General features: G+C 34.6%; 1 long non-coding RNA gene across 2 annotated transcripts in view; it reads right to left on the bottom strand.

Moving 5' to 3' along the window:
- Positions 1–24,779, bottom strand: part of LOC143678945 (uncharacterized) — an 87,156-nt gene extending 62,377 nt beyond the window's left edge. Inside the window, exons 1-3 of one of the 2 annotated variants that reach the window (XR_013173492.1) lie at positions 24,716–24,779; positions 2,990–3,091; positions 394–755 (exon numbers count right to left, since the gene is read on the bottom strand). This is a non-coding gene — a long non-coding RNA (uncharacterized LOC143678945). Of the gene's footprint in view, positions 1–393; positions 756–2,989; positions 3,092–24,715 lie in introns of those variants that run through there. The other variant, XR_013173493.1, reaches the window with a different exon arrangement.
- Positions 24,780–26,700: the final 1,921 nt, after the last annotated feature.

The raw sequence follows: 26,700 nt of genomic DNA on the forward strand, positions 1-26,700 counted from the left end.
GAAAAATAGTGTTATTAAGCAGCATTGCTACAAACCTTCAGTTGGTACAAAAAAATGCAATATCTGAAAAGCTCAATAAAATAAGGTATCTCTGTAGTGAATTTTTATTCTTTATCATGTACAATAATAAGCAGCACCTATGTGGTAAAATCCGACTGGACTTTCTGGCTTAGTAGCCTTAAACATAGGTATGGCTTGTAATTCTATTGGTGATTTTTAATTATGTATTTTAACCTTATGAGAACACACTATATTTTGATTTTTTAAAAAATGTTTCTTACTTTACAGTACCCAACCAGAAAGGATTACTTAATTGCACAAGATTAAGAATTCTTTGTGTATACCATTAGGTTCATAAATTGATATGCAAATTGAAAATACTTGCTGTAGGAATTCAAAACTTAGAGATGACCACTGAGAATTAGGTGGTTGGGGAGGCTTAGATCAAGGATTTTTGGGGTGAAGAATACGCAGTTTAAGGGGTGGTGGGAAGAAATTCAAACACTGGTCTAAATCAAAGCGGGGTAGGGAATTTGGTCTTCCTTTCCATCCATTTAATCTAAATTTCAATCCTGGGTATGACTATGTCAGTATGAGGAAAGATCAATCAAACCCATGGCAAATAGGAGAATTCAAGTGGTATTTGCCATAATGTTGACGACTCCACTTATGCCAGGTGTTTCTTGGATTGAGGATGGTGAAGGCAAGGTGGCTCTCAAGGCATCGCATGCAAGGTCCAGGACAAATGAATTTAACTGTGTGAGAGAAGAAAAACATGGCTCCCAAGGTGATGATCAAGCCAAATGCATTCCACATGGCAGCCCATATAATGTTTTTAAACCTGGTCAATCATCATAACACTTTCTCCTTAGGGCCAGAGTGTCGTATGGGGGGAATTTTGAATACAATACAAAATTCCTATATTTCATGAGGAATGTTGCCTTAATTTCATACGCAGCAAAACACAATTTAGGGAGGATGGTGACTGTGAAATACATGAAATATAATCTCTATGGTCATATTCTGGATTGTGATAGATGCTAAAACTGAGAGAAATATAGTTAAAAATAAATGATAACCTGAGATGGAGGGAAAATACAAATAAAATGGATAGATAAATAATAGCCGTGACTATAAATGGCCTTAAAAATGGATTGGGGTCTTCCTAATGATAATGAACTGCAGAAGATATGTTGGCATTTGTCAGTAATTTGGATATGTATCACTGAACCAGTCAGTGTAATTTCTGTCATCGGTGAACTATCAATCAAGAAGACTACAGACGACTTGCTAATTCTGTGAAGTCTAGATAGAGCTGTTTAGACCGGTCCTGTGGTGTTATGGAATTCTTAAAAAATATATATTCTCGAATGTTTTGTTTCAATTTCATTTGCCTATTTTGATCATTGAAGTATTTTATGAGGACATTTCTGGTTTTTGAAATTAGGAAAACGCAGTAAAAATTGCACAAATATATTCGATTAGAATTCAATAGTTTATGCAAGTTCTTATTCTGCAATAAAGAGGTAATATGCAGATATTGTAGAACTGCCCCAGGGAAAAGTTTGTAATACTAGGAAATTTTCTGGGCTTATTTTGATTTACTCAGTGATATAAAATTGAATTATTGTAAAATATCAGACAAGTCACTGAGTGATTTCATCTTACTAACAGATTCCTCACCAGAGCATTTCACCCAATTCTTGGCTGATGCTATTACTTGAGTGACTTTTAAAAAAGGAAATAGAACAAATTCCTTTTTGTGTGTCTGTGGACTAGAAAAGACAGGCAAACAGGATGGTCTCAGAAACTAGAACTTTATATATATGAAAAGGTGCCAACATTTTGGAAATGATACAACTTACCTGGGAGACTATTTTTTAATGCCTACATCATTTAAACCTTTAAGTATATTTATAGTAACTGATTAGTAATTATAATACAGCAAATTTTCATCTTTGGCACTTTAAAAATTTTGCTTTTTCAATATTCAGTTTAGAAAACACTCTGATAACTGGCAGTTTTTCACTATCACAGTATAGTGATGACCCAAGATTAAAAATGTATCTGTAAAAATACTTAAGTTCTTCTGTGAAAACAAAAGAAAGATAAAATGGATTTGAAATAATTGTGTGATATGTGTTGTATTACATTTATTTTTTATTTTGAAAATTTAAAATTATTATAAGGTACTTAAGGGGAGTGCCTCACTTCTCAACCATATCATATCAGGAAACTTACTGCACTGATTTGAATTACTATATTTTTATATTATCACTATTTATTTTGTAGCCCCAAATGATGTTGATCTTGCATATTGCTAACAAAACAAAATGCAAAACATTTCACTTTGAAATAGGAGAATTTAAGTCAGTGAGATCAGCATATTCCTGATAATGAATTGGAAAAATATTTGTAAAATATTAACGTCTGCTATATCACATAATTATAAAATCGTTACACAAGTAACTGAAAGGTATATAAATTTATCATATTCTATAGTGATTTTTTTTCCTATTGGATATTTCTAAATAAACCTTGTTTAATAAGTTTTGGAACAAGATAAGGTATAAATGTAATCATTCACCATTAGATTAAAGACAGTGAACATTTTCAGAAAAAATAAATCTTGTTTCAATACATTCTGTAAAGGCACTGTTAATATGTCTCTCCCTTCCCCCTCATGTACTAGATTCAGTTTGCAATAATCTTGTGTTTTACTTGGCAATATCAGGAGGATTTAAAAAAAAATACTTCAGGAAATCATCTGAAAGAGCAGATAGAATGCATGAATTCAGTATGTGAAATGAAAACATTTTCTCATAGAGTGAAGTTAAACATAACTATATACAGCAACTACATATAATTCATATTCAGTGAGGATTTACTATTCTAGCAGTACATTTAGGCTAAATTATGATTTGATAACAAGCAACCTGAAATCTCAGTTGCTCAACGCAGCAAAGTTTTTGTGTAGAGGTTGACTCACATGCCCAACATGGGTCAGCTTTCCTTCTGCGCCATGGTATCTTCATTCCAGCGCCCAGACCGACCGACTCACTGGATGGTTCCGCCTGGGAAATTGCTCAGTCTCAAGGCAGAGAGAACAAAAAAGGGCAGTCTATGAGCAGGCTGTTTAAGGTTCCGCTCAGAAGTCACACAATCACTTCGGTTCGTATTATATGTCCTAGTTCAGCAACAGGGAGAGGTATAAACCTCCCGCACGGAGGGTTGCCGTGGAAGCAGGGGCAGCCAGACCAGAAAGGTTCAACAAATATTGCAAACGATAAAATGATCTACCGTAGGAAAAGCTTTCCAGTTATTCCTCACTAAGGAACGGATATAAAATAAAACAAAATAAAACCAACAAACAAAAATTTAGACCTGGTGTTGTTCATATGGTTCAAATTCATATTAATATATGTTTTTATTTTGTTAATCCCTTGCTTTTACTTCCTGCTGGTCTTTGTCGGACTTTTAAAATCATTTTTTCTTATTAGTGGAGAAAACTCTTGTGTGCTCTGTCTTTAGGTGTTCCACGTTTATTTTATTCAACTAGTGCATAGAAAACACTCTATGTGTTTACAAATATGAGTAAGTTCCTACCCTTAAGAAGCTCAGAATTTAGTTGGGAAAACAGATAATTAAGTTGAATATCGTGGTGATAATAAAATGGGAACATATGTTAGCTATTTTGATTTTAAAATTTGTGAAATGTGGTTTAATGTAGATTTTCTCATGTAATACTCATAACAAAGCCACAGGTAAGTGTCTTTTTTTTTTGGCATGGGTAGGCTCCGGGAATTGAACCCACGTCTCTGGCATGGCAGGCAAGAATGCTGCCACTGAGCCACCATTGACTGCCCTACATTTTTTTTTTTTTGCCTGCTCGTTACTTCTTTTTTCTCAGATTTACAAATGCGGAAACAGGTTTGGGCGGCTAAACAACATGTCTAGGATCACATACCTATATGTAACTCAAACCCGGTCATCTACTTCAGGAATTAAACTCTCATCTACCACACCATACTGTCAGCTCTTTTTTTATTTCTCTGAAAATGTCTTATTTTCATTCTGTATAATCTCAACCTTTTTGTCTCCTCTGCATTATAAATCTGGATTATCACCAATATCAAGTGCTATTTTCCCAGGCTTTTGACAGAATGAATACTTTCTGCTTTGGGGTTAAAGCTGAAGTTGACGCCCCATTGAGCAAAACTTGGGAGATAAATCACTTCTTGTGTAGCTTCATTCACTTCCCCAGTGACGGCAGTTTAGGTCCATCTCACCATCTGACTACTTCAAAATGGAGTTCACTGTCACTAATTATGGCGTAGTGTGCAATTTGTCTAATCATTAAAATGCACACCTTTCTGATGGTCTTTGTCAATACTATTCAAAACTTTAAAAAGAGATCAAAAGAGTGAAAAAGTCAAAACCCTGTTTATGAATTCTGAATACTTAAGCGGTCCATAATAATTGCCTTCAGACATTCTTTAAAAGAATTTCTCTGTAAACTAAAAGGAAACTACAGAGAGTCAGGGAAAATTTTTATTCACATTAGAGTTTTTCACCAAAAAGAACATTATTGGAGGTGGAGAGTTGTTAGTTATTAAAAATTGTTTTATATGCCTAGGTAGCATCTAGATTGCTAATTTGAAAGGAACAATGGAGGGAATGTAATATTTAATAAAACCCAGAAGTTGTTGGCAGTGTTTGCTGTAGCCCCTGTTTTTCATTCTTGAAGCAGGATTCAAATCCCATGCTGTACCCTCTGAAGCAAATTTATCCCACATACATAAATGAGTAATATACATTTTAATGATGGTTTCTTGGGTGATAAAGGAGAAAATGTATCTTAAAGGTCCAACAGCAGATGAACCTAATGAAATCTGTATTAGATTTTTTTTTTTCCAAATCCTTTTCTCTGTTTTTATTTGCCAGGATCTCTCCTGCTTGCTCTATCTTCTGTCCTTACCCATTCAGCCTCCTACATTTTCCAGAATCCATTTCTGCTTCTCAATCCACTGCCATCAGGTATTCTCTCCAAATCTCTGGAGAGAATTTTCTTAATCAGAGCAACTTAGTGCTTTCTTATTTCTCCAATCATGTTTCCCAAACCCCTTTGCCCTGCTCAGCTAAAAAAGCATTCTCTGGCTACCAGTATCTACTTTTCCTTGAATAATGGCAACTTTCACAAACAAACATAGTTCTTTCCTGTGATATAATGCATGTATGCATACTTACATACATTTTAAGATCAGAATATCTCAAACATTCAAATCTTGATGAAGGTACCATTGGATGTTGTTTATTAAAAAAATAAAAGTATTCTGATATTTGCAAAGCAAAAGAATTAAAAATGATTTGACTGTCATTCAGTTTAGGTGGCTTCTCATTTCTTTCATATTTCATGAACTTAAAATACTAAAAAATGTCATGTAGTGATGCACCACCCCTTGCAAATTATTGCATGACCTTGTCATAATGGATACATAATATGATTTGTTTAACTTTTTTAGTTTATCCCTATTTGTAATTTTTTGTTGTTCTCTTAAAAATAGATTTATTTTAATTTCTCATTGTGGAAACTTATCTTTAAACATGTTGAGAACATGATTTCGTTAACTATTTGTTACATACCCTTTGATAGTTGTCAATAATTTTTTCTCATCACTTGTTACCTTATCTTGGAACATTTTCATTTTCTTTTCCTTATTAGATGATAAGCTCTTCAAACCCTAAGCCAATCCAACTTCCCAGAATTCTAGCTTTCTTTTTTTAAACTAGGGATGCTGTAGACAGTAAATCACAGCCTCAAGCAATCTTAATTTTGGAAATTTGAGAAGAATTATAGGACTTTTATTCCCCAGTAACTTCTGTTGTTACAGGATTGCTTTTAATGAATTAGGGAAACCCAGTACAGATTCTTGGAACACTCAGAGAAGAGATTTTTGCCTGTAATTAAGAACCTATCATGCTAATGTTTTGTGGTACTTTCATATTATAACGTTGCTACTTGTAGTGTTCTAAATATGTAATGTAAATATGAAGAGTGAAATTTAATATCTTTAGTAAAACATAGTGTATAGAACCTTTGGAATTGAAATATTTTGGATACACTTAGTTAAGTGAGAATATTTAAAACTATTCCATATTATTATATATATCATATATTGTTCTATACTCAAACGTATTTTAATTCAGTCATAAAAATTTAAATTGTTCTTTTGAATTAAAAAATATACTGACCAGGAGGTCAGGGGGATGAATAGGAAAATCCTGGGAAAAATGGAAGACAAGGAAAAATATCCAGGTCAAGAGAACTGAGTGAGCAAAAGCAGAAATGAAAGCAGAAAAATGGGAGTGAAGGGGACTGTAAAGAACCAGTTTAAGTTTGAATAAGGCAGCATGGACATAGGAGGTTGGAGAGGGATGAAGAAACTCAAGAGAACAAAGCAGAAGGGAACTAGAGAAGAGACCGGTCCTCTGTTATGAACAATGAATCCAGCGTATCTAGGGAGAGTTTTCCTCAGATAACCCCCGTGTACCGTTCTGTAGGGCACTGGGGAGCTTGTTCTTCAAGCATCATTACCCTTTTGTTCTTACTTCTACCTGGTTACAGACTTTAATGAAATTTTAGCATCTTTTAATATAAATACAGTCTAAAACATACCTACACTTTCCTTCCCCCTTTCTCATATAGCTTGACGTTTCTATCTATCTTTTTATTTTAGCATGGGCAGGCACCGGGAATCAAACCCGGGTCTCCAGCATGGCAGGAGAGAATTCTGCCATTGAGCCACCGTGGCACTGTCCTCTCTCTATCTTTTGATAAATCCAAATTCTGGCGTGTGGCTGAGTTGTCAAGCTTGTGAGAAACCAGGATGTGTAGATGGAGTCAAGGAGTACTTTTCCTGAGTACCTGTTAATTTGCTCTTCCTTAGTTGAGCTTCAGAGCCTTTACACCACTGAGACGTCTCACTGCAGCCTGACTATACTTTTATGTCTCACTGTGTACATTCCTCCTGGGAGGAACCTAGTGCATAGGAGGTTCTTTTGCCAGGAGTCTGGCACCTAGTTAGTTTTGGTTTCCTAATGTTTAAACATATTATAATATATATATATATAAAATATATCTTTTCTTCTTCAACTGTAGCTGATGAAGAAGAAATATATTCTGTTTGCGCCCTCAAGGCAAAACTCTTGCATTTGGTACATAACACAATCTCAGCAAATGCTCAGAATGCTTGTTAGATTAATGAATACATGGATGAACACAGGAATGAAAGCTATATTTGTCGCTCGAGCCCTGGAAAAATTTTAGACTGTAACCTGGCCTCCTAATTCTCAACCCACTTTTACTCTTGCTGTACTCATGTGTTTGCTTTTAGCTAACAAATATTACTTGAGCACCTAATATGTGTGAAATTCTTTGCTTATTTATATCTCACAATATGAATGAGGCAGCTAAGCAGTCTTATATTTTTAAAAGACACATATATTTTCCTCTTTGTAAGCTGTTATTCATATCCTTAATACATTCTTCTGTTGGACTTGTTTGTTTTCTTTCACTTTATAGACGCACTTTATACATTTGGAGGTAAGTCCTTCGTCACAAATATTTTCCCAGCTGTGGTCAGTGTTTTGACTCTTCTTACAGTGTTTTGTCATGTAGATGTTTACATTTACTCTTATGGATTTCTATTTATCAATCTTTTCTTTTATGGTTTCTAGAGCTCAAAGATATTTATGGCAAATTTTAACTTCTCAAAACTAGAACTAGAAGAAAATCTGTTAATTAAGTAAAGTTAATTAGGTAGGTTTATTAAGAGAGAAACCAACTTGACGTAGAATAAAAGCATCTCAAAATGAGGAAATTACAGCACAGTACATACAAGCTTTAGGCCAATTGAAGTGAGGAGTGGATCGGGATTGGGCAAAATTGCTTTGGATAGTTGGGTATATAGAAATGAGTGTTTCGAAGCAGATCTTGATAAACAAGTTGTTAGGCTTGATAAGAAAGTTCGCAGTCTTATCTTTTAGGAGCTGTTATTTACTGGAGAAAGCAGCTAAGATATTTTTGCCTGTCCTAATATTGTTTAATACAGGAAACAGGAAATTATGACTGTCCCATAATGTTTTTTTTAAGACAAATTGTGAGTTTACAGAACAATAGTGCATAAAATATGGAGTTTTCTTATGTCACTACACCACCAGAAGTTGCATTGGTGTGGAATATTTGTCACAGTTGATGAAAGCACAGTTGATAATTGTGCCATTAATTACTTTTTTGCCATAGTTTAACTTAGGGCTCACTGGACAGTGTAGTTACATGTTTTTTTTGTTTGTTTGTTTTTTTGAGTTTACTCTGTTACCACATATACAGTCTAACAGTTCCCTTTTTAATCATCTTCAGATCTGTATTTCAGTGCTGTTAATTACAATCACAATGTCATCCTACCATCACTGCAACACCGAAATATTTCCATCATTCCAAACAGGAAAACTGTACATTTTAAGGCTGAACTTCTCATCCCCTATTCTATCCCACCCCCTGGTAATCTATAGTCTAGTTTCTGATAATATGAGTTTCCTTACTCTAATTCAAACCAGTGAAATCATACAATACTTGTCCTTTTGTTTCTGTCATATTTCACTCAACATAATGTTTTTCTATTTTAATTTTTGCATTTAACTCTTAAATTTACATGTAATTTATTCTGGTAGACTGAGTGATATTTGAACCCAGCTTTGCTTTTCACAAAGTGACTGCCTGGTTATACCATTCATTTATTGAATATATTAATGATTCTCCAATGATTTGATATGCCTTATGCATTGTATGCAAATTGTCATGTATATTTGACTCTATGTCTGCCCTTTTTCTTCTGTTCAATCTATCTGTCTGCCTTTGCCTGTATCACCATCATAGCATTTGAAAGAGGGGGCTGTGTATGTTTTGCAATTTGGTAGTGGTCACTGTTCTGCAATGTACGTCCATTTCAGAGATTAGTATGGCCATTCATAACATTATTTTTCCACAGCAATTTTAGAATCAGCTTGTCTAGTTTGAAAAATATTAGTTGGTATTTTTGTGGGGATTTGGTTAGTTTAAACATTAGTTGAGAACATATCAACTATTTCATGATGGGGAACCGACTCATATAATAACATGTATACCCTTCAGAAGTGTTCTGACGTTTTCTTTATACAATACTTACATAATTCTTTAAAACTTGGATTTTACCTAGTCCATCTTTTAGTCTTCACATTATAAATGAAGCCTTTCACCCCAGCTAAATGAATATATTCAAATTTTACAGGTAAATAATTTATATGGAATTTGTTTATAATATTAGTTATCTACTCATTTAATTTTTTGGTTTTTTGCTTTTGATTTTCACAACACACAATCATTTCATCAGCAAAATGTGTTAGTTTTACGTTTCCTTTTAATTTGTATAGCTTTATATTCTTATCTGATAGAACAGGCTAGCACTTTCAATACAAAAAGTTTAATAACAATGGTGATAGTGGGCATTGACTTACTCTTGACTTCAATGGTTTAATTAAGCTTAATCTTGTGTTTTTGGCTGAAAAACAGTATAATAAAATCACACTATTTTTAAACAATGAAGTGTTAAAGATCTTTCTGTTTGTGTTTCAAGTTTCAATGAATTACCAGGTATGTTGTGGGGTAGAACATTTTAGGTGCATTTCTTCTGCTAGATGTCCTTTTAAGACTTTTAAAATCCCCTTCTCTTTTATAAGACTGTTTTCAATCATAAATTGTGATTTTTTTTCTGCCCATTCTTTTGCTTTTCTTCAAGAAATCCAAACATAAACATGTTGGTTCTGCTTTACCTACTTTTTATATACCCATCATTTTCTTTTTTACTACCTCTTTTAATTATTTATTTCTCCTTATTTGTTCAAGTTTTTCAACTTATTACCATTTTTATTTTCTGCAGTAGTTATTTTTCTTTATTCAGGCTTTAATTTTCATCTTTATCATATGAAATTCTGTTTTCTTTGCTTAATTGCTTTCTTAAAAATATCAGTTCACATTTTTTTGTTTTTTTCATTATCTCCTGAGTTCTTCCATGTAAGTTGGTGTTCTCCTTTTGTTGACAATTGTGCAATTGTTTTTTGAAATGGTAGAATATATAATCACAATTTCATTTTCTCTGAAGTACATTTTTCCTCTTCCATATTTCTTAACTGTATTTTGCAACTATTTTCTATAGTTTTCTTATAGTATCACTGTAGCGAACATGCATTATTACATTATCATTAGTATAAATTTCCCTTTCACATTTTTTTGGAGGAGGTTCATTGGGGAGTGCGGGAACAGCTTTCTAATCTTCACAACCTAACCCTCCTTTTCCCGTCCTGATGACACAGAGACAGTCAGATTCCTATAGCTATTTTTCTATTGTATATATGTATGTGTAAGTGTGTGTGTATGTGTAAGTGTGTGTGTGTACATGTTTCTGTACACGTATGCATGTGATCACGTTTGTGAAGTTCCATCTCTTCTACTTCTCTCAGGTAATCCAGATGTAGGACGTCTTCTCTGACATTCTTACCTTTTCTTCCTTCAATTGAAGGGTAAGACTTTATCTCCAGGGGACACCCATTATCTTTAAGAAATATAGTTTATTGTCTTTTTAAAAATCTGCCGTCTATGATTCCCTCAGTACTCCCAACACTCTCTTCATGGATTCTGTCTAATCTTGTGCACCATGCAGCTCTTTCCTATATTTTGGAGTCTAAAGTTAAATTTGCCTGAAATTGGGGTTTGTTGGAACTTATTAAATTCTCCTTAATACTTCATAGGATTTACACACTAAGAGGGGCAATGTTTGAATTATGATGAAGATATGTTTATGTCAAAACTTAAAGTCACCTTTTGTAAATTCTAGGCGAGAAAGGTCTAGAGAAATGGGTGCTTGCAATTAAATGAAGTGAACAGTATAGGATGAGGTAGGAGATCTTACTGATAAATAGCTTCAAAGTCCTTTTTTTAGTTTTGTCTTTTACAGTATTTAAAATTTCTGATTGTTGCATAAAGTACCCACTAAAACCCTCGAAGCACACTCTTTTGCAGTCATGTTGACACTCCTCTCCTCAAGAGGTGGTGTTTAGTACTCTGTCCTTTTCAAGCTAGGCTGCCTTTGTGTCTTGCTTTGACCAATAAACAAGAGCAGAAGTGATACTATGGGAGTTCTGAAAGACCTTTGCTTTCACTCTTGTGGAATTCTGCCACTACCATGTGATGATGCCCAGGCTAGCTTCCTTGAAGGAGAAAAAACATAGAAGTGAGAGGCCCAATCTAAAACCAGCAATAATTGCTGACATATGTCTAAAACTATTTTAGGCCATCCAGCTGCAATTGTGCTGCTAGATGATTGCAAATGTATGAGTGATCCCAGGTGAGACTAACAGCATTGACCCAGTTGAGCCTAGCCCAAATTGCTGACCCATAGAATTGTGAATAAATAAAATGGTTGTACTTTTCAGCCACTATTGTGAGGTTTTTATCACAGAGCAATAGAAAACTGATGTAATAGCTCAATATATTTCATAAATATTTTACTATATATATTCTGTACATGAATCATAAAAATATGTGAGACTAGCTTATGCATTATTACTATTTCTAAATAATAGAGTATGCAATATTATAGAATGAGGTTTTTGTGATATGCTGAAACAAGACTTTTGACAGTATATGAAAAGAGGCTTGTTAATGTATGTAGAATTGCTCTGTCTTAAAATAGACATTCAGCATCCTATATTATTGCCCTCACTCCAGTCATTTGGCTGGAGCTCTGTGGCAATATACATAAATGTGTCAAAACTTTAACAATTTATCTAATAAACTTTATATTTGACTTAAAACCTTATTCTAAGGTTACAGAATAAATTTCATATTTACCAGTTGGTAGACATATATTACTTTTTAACTTCTCTCCGGAGGGCTTTCAATAATCCCAACCAGCAAAGTCTTAAACTGATTTTTGGATGGAATTTCTTTAAAGGCCTATATGATCTGTTGTAAGTATATCATCAAGGAAAAATTTGAAAATCAGAGGTAAAATCACCAACTTCTATAGAAGAAAAATATATGACTTCTGTATACTTTCTTTTATAAAAAATTAAGTTTCTTTTATAAAAAAATAAGGGTTTATTGCTGGAATAAATTATTTTTAAAAAATCAACTTCTTGAGGTATAATGTACATAAAATAATTCAACTATAATGAATTTACTGCATTCTTTTTAGAGTAGCTTGTAATGAGTTTTGACAAAGATATATATAGCATGCTATCATGGCTGCAATCAAGACATAGAACATTTCAATCACCTGTAAATATGTGCTTGTGCCCTTTCCCACTTAATCCCTGTTCAATCCCTTACCTCAGTGACCTATAGATCTATTCCCTATTACAATAGGTTAGATTATCTTCTTATAGTTTCATACAAATAGAATCCCAGAGTATTTGCTCTTTGTGCCAGTGAATAAAAAAAATAATATTTTTTGTGATTCATTCATGTTGTTGGATGTTTCAGTAATTGTTTCCTTTTAATGCTAAGTAATATCCTATTGTATGGTTATAATACAAGTTGTTTATCCATTCATCTGTTGATGAGCATATGAGTTACTCGCAGTTCCTGACTACTGTGAATAAAGCTGTTATAATATTTGTGCATAAGTCTTTGTTTGGAGAAAAGTTCTCATTTCTTTTGGGTAAATACCTAGGATTTGGAATGGCTGGGTCAAAGGATAAGGGCATATATAACTTTACAGAACATGGTCAAACTTTTTCAAATAGGTTTTACTGTTTGTTTCCGCTTGCTAAAGCTGTCAGAATGCAATATACCAGAAATGGATAGGCTTTTACAAAGGGGATTTATTAGGTTACAGATTTGCAGTTCTAAGGCCATGAAAATGTCCAAATTAAGTTATCAACAAGAGGATACCTTCAATCAAAAAAGGCCAATCACACCCAGGATTTCTATGTCACATGGGAAGGCACATGGTGACGCTGGCTTTTCTCTCCTGGGTTGGCTTCAAGATGGTTTTCTCAGCTCCTGTGGGTACTTCCTAAGCATCTCCCAGGGCCTCTGCTCTCTGTGTCTGCAATCCAAGCACCTGTGCTTTCTCCAAAATGTCTCCTTTTAAAGAACTCCAGTAAGCAGATAAAGACATGTCTTGAAAGGGAAGGGTCACATCTCCTTGGAAATATATATATATATATATATATATATATATATATATATATATATATATATATATATACACATAATATTCCTTATTAGCACAAGGCATTTTTTCAGAAAGTAAATATTGCCATTATTTTAATTCTAATTAATTAGCTATACTGGATTACCTTCTCACATTTAGCTTTAATTTAGTCACACTGAGGAACAGGCTAGCTAAGGGAAAGGGATCTGTAAGGAAGGTATTGTAAAGATTGAAATGTCATGTTGGGGAGCAGCCTCAATACATAATAAAGATGTGGAGTAGATTGAACACTGGCCTGTAGGAGAAGGATATGCCACAAGAGAAGTTTGTCTAGCTTACTAGGTTCTTATAAATACATATTTTAATTCAAGAATTAATGAATTGATAGGTGAATCAATGTGGGGAAGTGTGTGGCAAATAAAGTTTCTCCCCTTAAAGATTATTACTGTTTAAAGGAGTAAATAGCAGTAAACTGACTTTTTGGTTATCAGCAGATTTCATTCTAAGGACCATATTGTATCGTGTCAATAAGTAGAACAGATTTAGATGCCATCTGATGGAAGTTTCTCGTGTTACGTGCCTGAGGCTGACTGATGTCATTAAACATTTGCCTTTTATGCTCTGCTTCCTTTGCTCCCATTCTGTGCTCATCAAGTCATATTCAACTGACATTTTGGCTTCCCAGAAGCACACCTCAGGTGGAGTGTGCTGGTCAGAGGAGATTAGATTCTGGCTCCACTAATCATTAAAATTCTAAAAGTTGTTGAGCCAAATACCGTTTTGATGACATAAATCAACCTCCAGTATATTTGGGTACTCTGCATCCAGGAATCCAATAAGCAGCTGAGGAGATGAACATCTGAGCCTGCAAGGCTCAGGGCTGGACCCTGGAGGGTCCTGATTTTGCTGCGGTTAGTAAGAGGCATATTCGTGGCCAGTCACTATATTTTTTGTTTGTTTCTAATGTGTCTTGCATCACCAAATCTTTAGAATGTGAATCTCCACTAATTTTGTAAAAGCATTAATTCCACTTTCTGCAAAATTTTCTCGGCTGTGTAAGTGCTATCAATGGTGCTGCCTCATATGCGCTTGAGACAAGTCCCTCTGGTTAGCATGTCAGGTCCCCACTGCATGTTATGACAGTAAATGACTCTGCTGTGCATCACTGCTCTGTGTTGCTAAAATCTGGAATTACCCCTGCTCCGGACTGGAATGGCTACTGCTCCCTTTTGCATTGATTCGTCCTAATCATGGGCTTCATCCTCAACCACTCACATCTGACAGCTAACTGTGAAGTTTAATGAGACCTACTTATTGGAGGATAAACAGAAGTATACACCATAATAACCACAGCTGTGACAGATGACAGGGGTGGAGGGAGTAAGGAGGTGGCTAGGTTGGGGGTGGGGGTAGCATGGACAATGTGGAAAAGTGTTTACTGAAGTTTGTGCTTGTTACTCTATACATTGTAGAAGAATGAAATTTTACTTTAAGACTGCAATTTTATTTGGGAAAACATAATAAATTGATGGACCTTTTGTATATGCAAAGATAAACCAAAGCCCATTGCAGAAAGGAGAATTCCAAAACACTGAGGAGCTAAACTGATATGCATACCAATGAAAAATTCATTTTGGGTGGGTTTGTGGGGTGGTTTGAAACTGTATACATCCCAGAAAAATGTGTTCTTAAACTTAATCCATTCCTGTGGGTGTGAACCCATTTTAAGTAGGATCTATTGATGAGAATGCTTCAGTTAAGGTATGAATCTCCTCATTCAGGATGGATCTTAATCTGAGAGAGAGAGGAGGAATGAAAGCTTCAGAAGTAAGAAGCAAAATCAACAAAACTGGAAGAGAAGGGAGAGACCAGCAGATGTACCACATGCTTTGCCATGAGGCAGGGGAGCCAAGGTTTGCCAACAGCCGGTCATAGGGAAGAAAGCATGCCCTTGATGATGCCTTGATGTCATCATGTTCCTGGCCTCAAAATTGTAAGCTAATACACTCCCATTGTTTAAATCAACCCATTTCATGGTATTAACTTTAAGCAGCCTAAGAAACTAAAATAACGTTTCAGTAAATCATTTGAAATGTTGCTGGATTTTATTTTTCTTTCTCTGAGAAATAAGGACATGATAGAAAGAAACTTATGATATCATGTCGATGTTATGGAGACAGTCAGCCAAGGGGATGGGAGATCCATCTGGGAAGATTCTCTGGGAACAGTAATATTTGGAATCCAGATTTGAACTTTCCTATCTGTCTTATGATTCATTTATATGATCTTCTAAGCATGTGCATTGGAGAGAAAAGAGCATACATTGTTTACCTTTGTAGCAAAGTGCGTTAAACTGAGCTGCATGAAAGCAATGAATTGGTTATTAGTGGACGAGAGGGGACCAAAAGAGAATAGCTATCAGCTATCTAGAATAGCTCGGAGTCATTAGATATAGATTTTTCAGGTAACACAATAAGGCAAGTTCCCTTTCATCCACAATTAAGTTGTCCAATGCAAAGAAGACTTGGATTCTTTGTTTTCAATACTTTGTTACTACATATACTTTGTTACTATGTATGCAGTATTGTCTTTTAGAAACTGTGTTGACTAGGTAGTTAATGGAATTATTTTAAAAATCTCAGGTAGCATATATGTTTTCTCTTTAAAAATTTAGTTATTCAAGAAAAACATGCTTATATAGTTAAAATAGCACAGCCCACTTTTTCTCTCAGGGGTATCATTTGATGTATGGAAAAAATATTAGAGTTGTCAACTGACATTGGTGATAGTCCTTTGTCATCACCCTGGCTCAAATGGATATGATTCAAACTTAGAGTTTGGAACAAGAAAGACATTTCTATGAAAAATGATATCATTTTCAAGAGGATAATCTCCAGTGACTTTTGATAATGATAGAATCTGACAAAGTACTTCCATTTAAAAATACTTTTTTAATAAAATAATATAGTGTAGAGATTCACTATCATTCTCCCACTAAGCAGGATTCAAGTTTCTCCTTAGTGCTTCTCTTGGATTGAGTAAAAATGGTACCTATTTGTAGTCAAATGAGATATGTTCTTCTCTGTTCAGCTAAAAAACACGAATGTATACCTCATTCTATTTGCTCATTGCAGATGAAATCAGGCATTCCACTACCCCTTTAATAATGTAGAGACAGTACCATGTCATGGTTTGTGAGACAGTGTTTGGGAAATTAATGAAAGCATAAGCTTAGCACTACTTCTGTGAAAATTAAATGTGGAATTCAATGGAGTGTGTCTAGACTGAACAGAGCATTAAATTAAATTTGTACTTCTTCATTTTGGTTTAGAAAAATAAGGGAATTATTGGTGGAGCATAGACTGTGGATTATTCACAGAGCAAATTATTAGTTTTAGATGTCAGCCTTATTTATATTTAAGAGAATGCATCGATATTTAATGTAAGCCATAATTTGTGAACTTAAACATAAAACAGGAACTCAGAAAAATATTTACGTTAAACCTGGAAGGTTGGAAATTATATTTTGTGTTTATTGTTTATATAGAAGATGGGAAGTCAACAAAAAATTTGGAATTTGAAGAAATATTTTATGTGGAAATCATAGATCAATGATCAGAGAAGAGTTTTAAGGAAAAAATGATTGCAACCCCTCTCCACAAAACAAACCTTCAAATACTAAGGGAAAAACTCATACCAGTGATGAAGAACTAAACAGTGTGGGAATGGTTATCCTGTTGCAAACACCTAGAAAACTAGAAAAATTATATGAACTATCCATTTGATGTAAAGAGGAGCAGACAGCACAGGATCCTCAAGAGAAGGGAAACAAACATGAAATTCTGCTATTGCCCTGGCATTCTAACTGGAGGAAATTTCTGGACTTTGGTGCAAGAGAGGGAGAGGGAGTGGTCAAGAAAATCCTGGTGGTTTTGCTGAACTGAGGAGGTTTGGTGAAGTTCTGGGAGGTGGAATTTGTGGGGCAGAATGTTGGAGACTTGGAATTTACATAAGAGAACTCCAAAAGTCAGCAAAATGGTCCTGTGAAGTTTTTGTCTGAAAACTAACGTTTATAAGCCCAAGCAAAGAACAATTTTTAGGAAACTATAAATTGAACAATTCCTATAGCTTAATCATGTTTGGGAGACGTTATTTTCCAGTCTACCACAATGGAGAGAACTTTCTGAATATCCCAGGCATTTGGTAGAGAACCTATAATGTTCAAACCTTAGTAGGGCTAAACTTGCCACAGAGTAAAGGCTAATCTAGACCTGCTTTAGAAAAACTAGCAAAAAACAAACAAATGAACAAACAAAAAACTGCACAAACCACAAGGCTTGCTATGAGCAAGCTTATTTGCAGATAATTTAGTGTCAAAAATGTGAAGGGTCTGAGATTTTACCCTACCTGTAGGTTAACATGTTAGCCTGCCATAGTTTCATGGAAGATGGCAGAAGACACAAGACTTCTGGGTTGGAGACAAAAGATAGTTTATTACACACAGCAACAGCAGAGGCTAGGGAATCAACGTTTTTGCATTAGTTGTCTGAACCTTAATTCTCAAAAGATAATGCAGAAAGAGTCGATGATACTTGCACACACAATGGATTGTGTTATAGGAGAATCTGATCTTAGGGAATCTGAACTTTTAATACTGGGAAATAAACATGCTAATCTTCTGCTCTTCAGTGAGACATTGTTTTTATTATATTAGACAGTAGACATCCTGCCCTTTGCAATAGCTCAATCTTCCAAGGCTGGCTTCTATAAAAATATCCTTGAAATCATAGTGCAAAACAAGTGGCAACAAATGCCTTGCTTACAACTATGCAGAAGTATAAGACGCCCATGGAGAATTGTCTCCCCAGAACATGCACTGTGATTTGGACGGCATCTTGCCTTCTGGCAAGTGTTCCCATGATTAAGCCACCACTCTGACTAATGTGACTGACAGAGTCTGGAGCCCAAATCTATTCAATTTATTTCATGGAACATTTAAGTAAGCTACCATCAACAGGGCTTCAAGCAGTAGGATGAGGCTAACCTATAGTTTTGACTTTGACTATGCCCCAACCAGCTAAACAAATTCCTGTAAACAATTAAACTCTGCCTTACAAAGCAAGGAGACATTACTTATTTCTCTATTGGCCTTTCCTGTTGGCCCGTGGCACAAATTCAATGAAAGAATTATGTATTAGTGATGGCACATCTACACATTGGCGTGCAAAGAGGAAGTCTAGGTAATCTTAACTGTCCATAACGACTTTGTCCAGTGAGTTGAGGCTGACTTCAATGCTTTCCAGGAATGAGGTGGTGCCATTGATCTCTCATACCCAGACCTTTGTTGGAAGGGTCTGGTACAAGAGAGACATATGTATATATTTTTTAAAAAAACTTTCAGCAATGCAAAAATCTCCTGTTATGGCCTGGGTGAGTCATTATAGAGGAATTCATTGGGCAATGTACTCATCCAAGTTGTCATTAGCTTTATGATCTAGTACCATGTAAAACAAGAGACCTAGATGGCTGAACCAGAATTAAGTTCAAACTCCACTGGCTTCCTTTTGGTGGGTTGTCATGTGGTGTGTATGTCAATGAGGCCATATGGAATATTAGAAGAAAGAAAGAAGCATCAAGAAATTTCAGGTAGGTCTATCGAATCCTCTTTTGTCTTGTTCATTACCTAGAAAGCAACTGAAGGGTATAAGATTGAAAAAAGGCTATAGAAATACAGGAGGGAAAACAGATTTTGTGTGGAGGTGCAGGAGCTAGAGCCATCTCTTACTGTTTCTTAGAGGCTTCATGGTAAGGTTAAGTGCAAAAACAATGATGTTGCTATCAGAGCTCTCTAGTGGGTGTGATAGAACCAGCAGTGTATAAAACAACAACAATGTATTTGGGGGCTTAACATATTTGCTGAGGTTAACATTGTGTAACATAGCACAAAGGATGGAAGGAGGAAATTTTAAGTGTTCTATTTAAAGATCTTACATTATATGTAAAGTGTTAATATATTATTTCAAGATAGAACATAATACATTGCACATGGCCATTATCGATCGTAATATTAAAAAAACTGAAAAAATAAAACAAAACAGTATAATAAATAAATGATAAGGGAAATAAAATTAGGACAGTAAAGAACAATTGTTTCAGAAGTCAGGAAAGCAAAAGGGAAAGGGGGAAACTCATGTGTGATAAATAGAAAACAAATAAGATCATAGACTTTAATGCAACGCTATAATTATATGAAATGTAAATGTTCTAAACATTTTAATTAAAAGCCAGAGATTGTTAGAAAGACTAAAAATACATACTGCTTGAAGATATGGAATTTAAATTTAAAGACACAGATAAGTTAAAATTGAAAAAAATGTAAAGTATGTCATGCAGGTAAGAAAGTGAATGTTGCCAAGAATGAAAGGGGATGTTTCATAATGATGAAAGGGTAAATTCATCAAGAAGACATAAAAATCCTAAATATGTATTACCCTAAAACAGAGCTTCAAAATACATGAATAAAATAATTAAAATATAACCCGATAAAACTAAAAGTAGAAACACATAAAGTTTACAATGTTGGTTGAGGATTTCACACTAACCTCTTTCTGTTATTTGTAGAACAAGCATTATGAAGTTAGTAAGGGTGAGGAAGAGCTGAACAGCGCTGTCAGCCAATTTGATTAAATTTACATAGAGAGAGGTAAGTAGACAATAGATAATAGATATAGATCAATCGATCAATAGATAAATAGATCCCAAATGAGCAATAAATCCAATAATAACGGAAAAACATTCTTTTAAAATGCTCACGGAACATACTGATGATCAACTCTGTTTTGGATCATAAAACATGTCAATATATTTAGAAATATAAAAATCATATAGAGAATAGTCTTTACCCAAAATGGAATGTCTTTAATAAAGAATGTTCTCTTTATTTTTGCTGGATTTGATTTACAAAGAGGAGTTTGTTTCAGTGATGCAAGCTAGGTCATATATTTGAAAATCCAAACCATGTGATTCACCTTATTAACAAAATTAAGAGACAACCCATGTAATCATCTCAATTTTTTTCAGAAAAATCATTTGAAAAATTAGGCCCTGTGCTGGTTTGAAATTATTATGTACCCCCAAAATGCTATGTTCTCTTTTTCCTAATCCAATTTCATAGGGACAGACCTATTATTTAGGGTAGAACCTTTGTTTAGATTGTTTCCATGGAGATCGACCCACTCAGTTGTGGGTGTGACCTTTTGATTAGATGGAGATGTTACTTCACCCATTCAAGATAGGTCTTGATTAGTTTATGAGTCCTTTAAAAGCTGACACAGGGAATCATTTTAGAGTCAGCATTGACACAGACATTTGGGGATGCTTGGAGATGCCGACAGAGATAGCCAATAAAGAGAAAGCTTAGATGCAGATGCTTGCAAATACAGAGGCCTCAGGAGATGCCAGGAACTGAGAGAGCCAACAGAAGTTGAATGGAAACTGGAGCTCAGCAGACATTGCTATGTGACTTTTCATGAGATGCTAAGCTAAGAGATGAGACCCAGAGTTTTGCCCAGGAGTGGCTAAGTCAGGACCCACAGAGCTTAGAGAGGATGCCACTGGAATCAGAAGCTGGAAGCAGTGGAACTGAGTATAAGGACCAGCAGATGCCCCACATGCCTTATCAACTGACAGAGAAATCCCAGACACCATCTGGCCCTTCACGAGAGTCAAGATATCTTTCTCTGTATGCCTTACTTTGGGGATTTTTAAGGCCTTAAAACTGTAAACTTGTTACTTAATAAATCCCCTTTATAAAAGCCATTCCATTTTGGTATATTGCATTAGCAAACTAAAACAGGGACCTATTCATAATAAAAAATAATTCTCAGTAAACTTGGAACAGGAGGAACCTTCTCTATAGATCATCTACAAAAATCCTAAACTATCCTCATATTTAATGGTAAAAATTTTAACACTTTTCCCTCAAGTTCAGAAACAAAGTAATTATACCCAATCTCGCCATTTCTGTTCACAGAGAAAGTATAGGGCAGTACAAAAGCCAAGAAATAGAGAAAAATATATATTTTAAAATAAAGAAGTAAAATTTTCTTTATTTGCAATCAATATGATAATGTCCATAAAAAACCAATAGAATCTATAAAAAAACTACTGCCAATAAGTAAATTTAACAAGGTTATAGGCCATAAGGTTCATAAAAAATCAATTGCATTTTGATATACTAGTAACAAATAACCTAAAATTTAAATAAAAAATATTTCCAAGAGAATAAAAGCACATGCTATACTTGAATAAATTTAATAAAATATATACAAGATATTTTCATTAAAAACTGTAAATATTGATGAAAGAAATGAAGAGAATTAAACAATGAGAAAGATAGAATGTTTATGAATTGTAGGATTCAGTACATAGATAAATTTTTCCAAAATTTCCAAAATTGACTTATAGAATCAATGTAATCCCTGTAGACCTTAAGGTTTTGAAATTGACAAGTGAATTCTAAAATTCATATGGAAATTTAAAGTATTCAAAATTGCTAAAACAATTTTGAGAATAGAAAAGAAAATTAGAAGACTAATACTACCTGATTTCAAGCTTTTTTTTTTAAACTAAAGCTACAGTAGTAAAGACAGTGGGATTTTGGTACAAGTATATCTCTATATATCTATTCTCCAATAAAGCAGAATAAAATGCAGAAATAGACTCACACGTATAATGTCAACTGATCTTTGACAAAGCTCCTAAGATAATTCAATACAGAAAGAATAACTTTTATTGCAAATGGTGCTTGAACAACTGGATATCTTAGAAATAAATAACCTTGATTTTTGCAGTATACCATACACAAAATTAACTCAAATAGAACATAGACCACAATTGTAAAAGCTAAACTTATACAACTCTTAAAGAAACTCAGGAGACCATTTCGTGACTTTGGATAGGCAAAATAGGAAAAAATAGGAAATAATTGACAAGTTGAACTTTATCAAAAGGAACAACTTCTGCTCTTTCAGAGACATCGTTAGAAAAGTGAAAAAGAAATTCAGAGGCTTGAAGAACATATTTCTAATTGATTAATACCTATCAATGGTTTGTACCCAAAATATATTTTAAAAACTGCTTAAACTCATAATGAGACAGAAGTAAGCAAAAAACTTGAACAATTTCCCAAAGATGACATAAAAATGGTCAATAAGCATATGAAAATTTGCTTAACACCACAATTTTCAAGAAGATGCCAATTAAAATTACTATGAAATACTTCTGCACAGTCACAAGAATGACTAAAATTGAAAAGAATGATAGTCCTCAATATTGTAAGAATGTAGAGCAACTGGAACTCTTATATATTCTACATAACTAGTAATGATATAAAATGATACAAATACTTTGGAATACAGCTTGGCAGTGTCTCTAATGTTATCCACATGCTAAATAGATGAGCCAGTATTTCCACATTCCCAAGAGGAATATAAATATGTCTACACAACTACATGTATATTCAGATTCATAGAAGCTCTTTTCAGAATTTCAACAACTGGACACAGTTGAAAGTCAATCAGCAAATAAATAGCTACGCACATTGTGGTGTATGAATATAATGGGAGAGTATTCAGCAATAAAATTAATTACTGACAAACACAATAATTCGGATGAATCTCAAAATAATTATGGACATCAGTTTCAGTTATGACAGGTAAACATCTTTGAAGTCCTCACACTCATAAAACAGCCACAGTTGTGAAAACAACTCCTCTCTGATCTGATGGAGAATTGATTTCAGTGTAAGCCACAGCTCCAAAAACTGGGGATAGCGATGGATTCAGAGGATCGCAGCTACCTGGGGCAGAGGTCTAGCAGCTGAGTTCTCCACTGGAGCCAGGAGTACTAAAGGTGAAAAAAAAAGCAAAACAGACCGAGGAGATAGAGCAAGCATCAGAACAGGCCTCAGACATGGCAGAGATCTTGAAACTATCAGGAATTTGAGATAAATAAATATGATTATATACTAAATGCTCAAATGGAAAAAGTGGACAACATGCGAGAACAGATGGTAAGGTAAACAGAGATAGAAATACTAAGAAAGAATCAAAAGAAAATGTAGAAATATAAAAACAGTATAACCAAAATGAGGAAAACCTTCGATCAGTTCATCAGTAGACTTGGTATGGCCAGAAAAAGAACTTTCAAGAGCTTGTATGCAATCACCACAGTTTATCCATTGATGCAGATAATTTTTTAAATTACCTGTTAAGATTTTAAAGATCACTCATCTTTGAATTAGTACTACATTTATTGGTAGGGATGATGCCAGATTCACAACAGGGAAAATACAGTGGATTCAACATAAATAAAAATTTGATGTAGGGAAACTTTCAGTATTTAGAACAGAACAGTATATGAAATTCTAGTCTGTTCTTCCACATTTCCTGAGTTATTGACCTTTTAATTTTAAAACATCAGTAATACTCAATAGCAGATAGCATGGAATCCAGTATCAGGATCTCTTAGTTCAAATTCCAGTTCTGTTACTGTGCCAGTTTGAAAGTATTATGTACCCCAGAAAAGCCATGTTTTAATCCTGATTCAGTCTTGTAAAGGCATCCATTTCTTCTAATCCTGATTCAACATTGCAGGTTGAAAACTTTTGATTTGATTATTTCCATGGAGACGTGACACGTCCAATTTTGGGTACAATCTTTTGATTACATGGAGATGTGACTCCACCCATTCCAGGTAGGTCTTGATTAGATACTAGAGACTTTAAAAGGGTAAACATTTTTGGAAAGAGCCAGAAACCACAGAAGTGACAGAAACTTCAGAGCAGAGTCGACACGTGGAGAGCAGAGACACTGATAGTTGGAGATGCTTGGATTCCGGCGGATGTTGCCGTGAGACTTTAAGCAAGCCAGAACCTGGAGAGAGCCAAGGGAAGCCAGGAGAGAAAAGCCAGCCCCAGAGACGCAAAATGAGGGACGCCCACAGGAAAGAGGCTGAAAGCAATGGAGCCCAGGAGCAAGGGACTAGCAGATGCCTGCCACGTGACTGCCCAGCTGACAGAGCTGTTCCGGACAGTATCACCTTTTCTTGAGTGAAAGTAATGTCTTATTGGTGCCTTAAGTTGGACACTTTTACTTCCTTAGAACTGTAAACTTACTGTTTTAAAAAGCCATTCCAGTTCTGGTATATCGAATTCTGACAGCTTGCAAACTAACATAGTTACCTATCCATCACTTTATTTTATTTAAGTTAATTAACCTCTCTTTTCCTCAATTTTCTCATTCCTAAAATAGACATAATAATAATTTACTTCATAATCATAGAGGTGCTGTAGGGATTGAGTATGTTTAAATTTATAAAGAACTTAGAACAATATCTAATACTAGTTAACTATTATTATTTTTCTTCTCACATTCCTGGAAATAGACATTTCAAACTAGTACCTCCACCCTTCTCAAGCCTGTTTCTTCAGTGTTTGGGGGCCACTCTTGGTTAACTCCTCAGTTGGTCAATAAACAATAGTGGCTTTAGACGTCACAAATTGTTTGCTTCTAGAACTCTGCTGATGAGTTTCTGTCTAGATAGACTGAGTTAGTTTACAGCCTTGAAAAGACCAGACTTTTCTATGTTCTCAAATTAGAAACTGATTAATTTATTTGTGTGTGTTCTATACACACAAATCTGATAGCATGTAAATTTGTTTTTCAGCCCATTTTATTTTAAAAGTCAGCAAGTTTTGCCTAAGGTTGTACACTAGAGAGCACTTTTTTTTTTATTATAACTTGTAGGGGCAAACTGCCAGGAATAATAGATTTTTACTTTTATTAACTTAAACTCAATCTTTGATTCTGGGAAGAGGAATGGTTATAGGCTAAGTTTAATGGACTCCACATAAACTCTTGACAATCACTTTTCATGTGGAGCCTGAATTGTAATAACTGCCTGAGAGTCATGCCATGTTTGTGTCTCTTAATCCGTTAGTGATGATACTTTCTTTCCCTTCCTTTGAAACAGTTTTTCTTGGTGATTTAATGCTTTTTTTTTATTGAATTGATGCATATCTTCCTGTTGCAGTGAATAAGAGATAAGTTCTCTTATACCTGACCATACCTGACCATACTGAGAAAAAGACTTGGAATTATGACTGTGCCTCCAAAAAAAAAAAAAAAAACAAGAACCCATTCAGGGAAAACACTAATCATTTTGAAATACACTTGGCTTCTTCCTGCAAACAAGAAAAAATATATTATTTCTTCGTTTCTAGCTCAATGGACTGCCTAAAAGTCTGTTTAAACTCTAGTTAATTAATAAGGTTCATATAAAAGCTTACACCCAAAACATCTCATCATCCTGACAGGATTCAATTTCTTTTTTAGTCAAAGACAATGATATGAAACAGATATTTGCATATCATTACATGTATCCAAGCCTTCTTTAAGTTTACAGTGACAGCTAATGAAACCTATAATTGTCTTTATAAAAATTCATCTTGGTTGCTCACTTTTATCATTTAAAGGAGGCACTACTTTTTAGTGTAATAGCAACAAAGCCTTTCTTTACCTTCGAATTCCCAGAATGACCTGGCCATTTCCTTTTTCAAAACCATTAACTAAGCTGAAATTTTGGATTTCAGTGCCAGAACTAACTTTCTCTTCTGTCTTCTACAACTAAAAGAAAATTTTTCTCAAAAAATTCTCTTTATCAGACTAAAGTGATGGCTTGTCTGTAGTCTGGGAGGCTGCTAAATAAAGGACCCCCAGTTACATTCTCTGTATCCTAGATTTCTCTATTTTGTTTGTCTTTCACTTTGAGATAAAGAATCAGGTAACCCAAGTCCAGGGAAGGTCTCACATTGATACCGAATTGGAGCACCATATCAGTGATTATATTACCATCCTAGGCTGCTCAAAGCAGATACCATAAGATGGGACAGCTTTAACAGTGGAAATTTATTAGCTTAGATGCTTACAGTCTTGAGGTTATGAGAATGTCCACATTTAGGGATTATCAGGTGATGATTTCTTCTGGAAGACCTGCTGCTGACAACCCTTGTCTCCTCTGCTACATGGTAAGGCATATAGTGGCATCTGCTAGTCTCTCCCCTTCTCTTCAGGTTTTTTTTTTTTTTTTTTTTGCTTTTAGCTTCTTTTTTCCCTGGATTTCTGTCTTTGTCCAGACTCCAATAACAGGATTAAGACCCACACTTACTGAGGTAGGTCACATCTTAAGATCCTACTCACTAAAAGATCCTACTTACAATGCTTTCACATCCAAAGGAATGTAAGAACATACTTTTCTGGGGTACATACAACTTCAAACCAATACACTCTTCCCTCTGGATCCCCAAAAGACATGTTTGTTTTCCATATGCAAAATATTTTCATTTCATCACAATATCTCAAAAGTCTTACATAATTTCACTAACAAT

This window comes from Tamandua tetradactyla, chromosome 4, assembly GCF_023851605.1.
Source record: "Tamandua tetradactyla isolate mTamTet1 chromosome 4, mTamTet1.pri, whole genome shotgun sequence".
In the NCBI taxonomy this organism is placed as follows: Eukaryota; Metazoa; Chordata; class Mammalia; order Pilosa; family Myrmecophagidae; genus Tamandua; species Tamandua tetradactyla.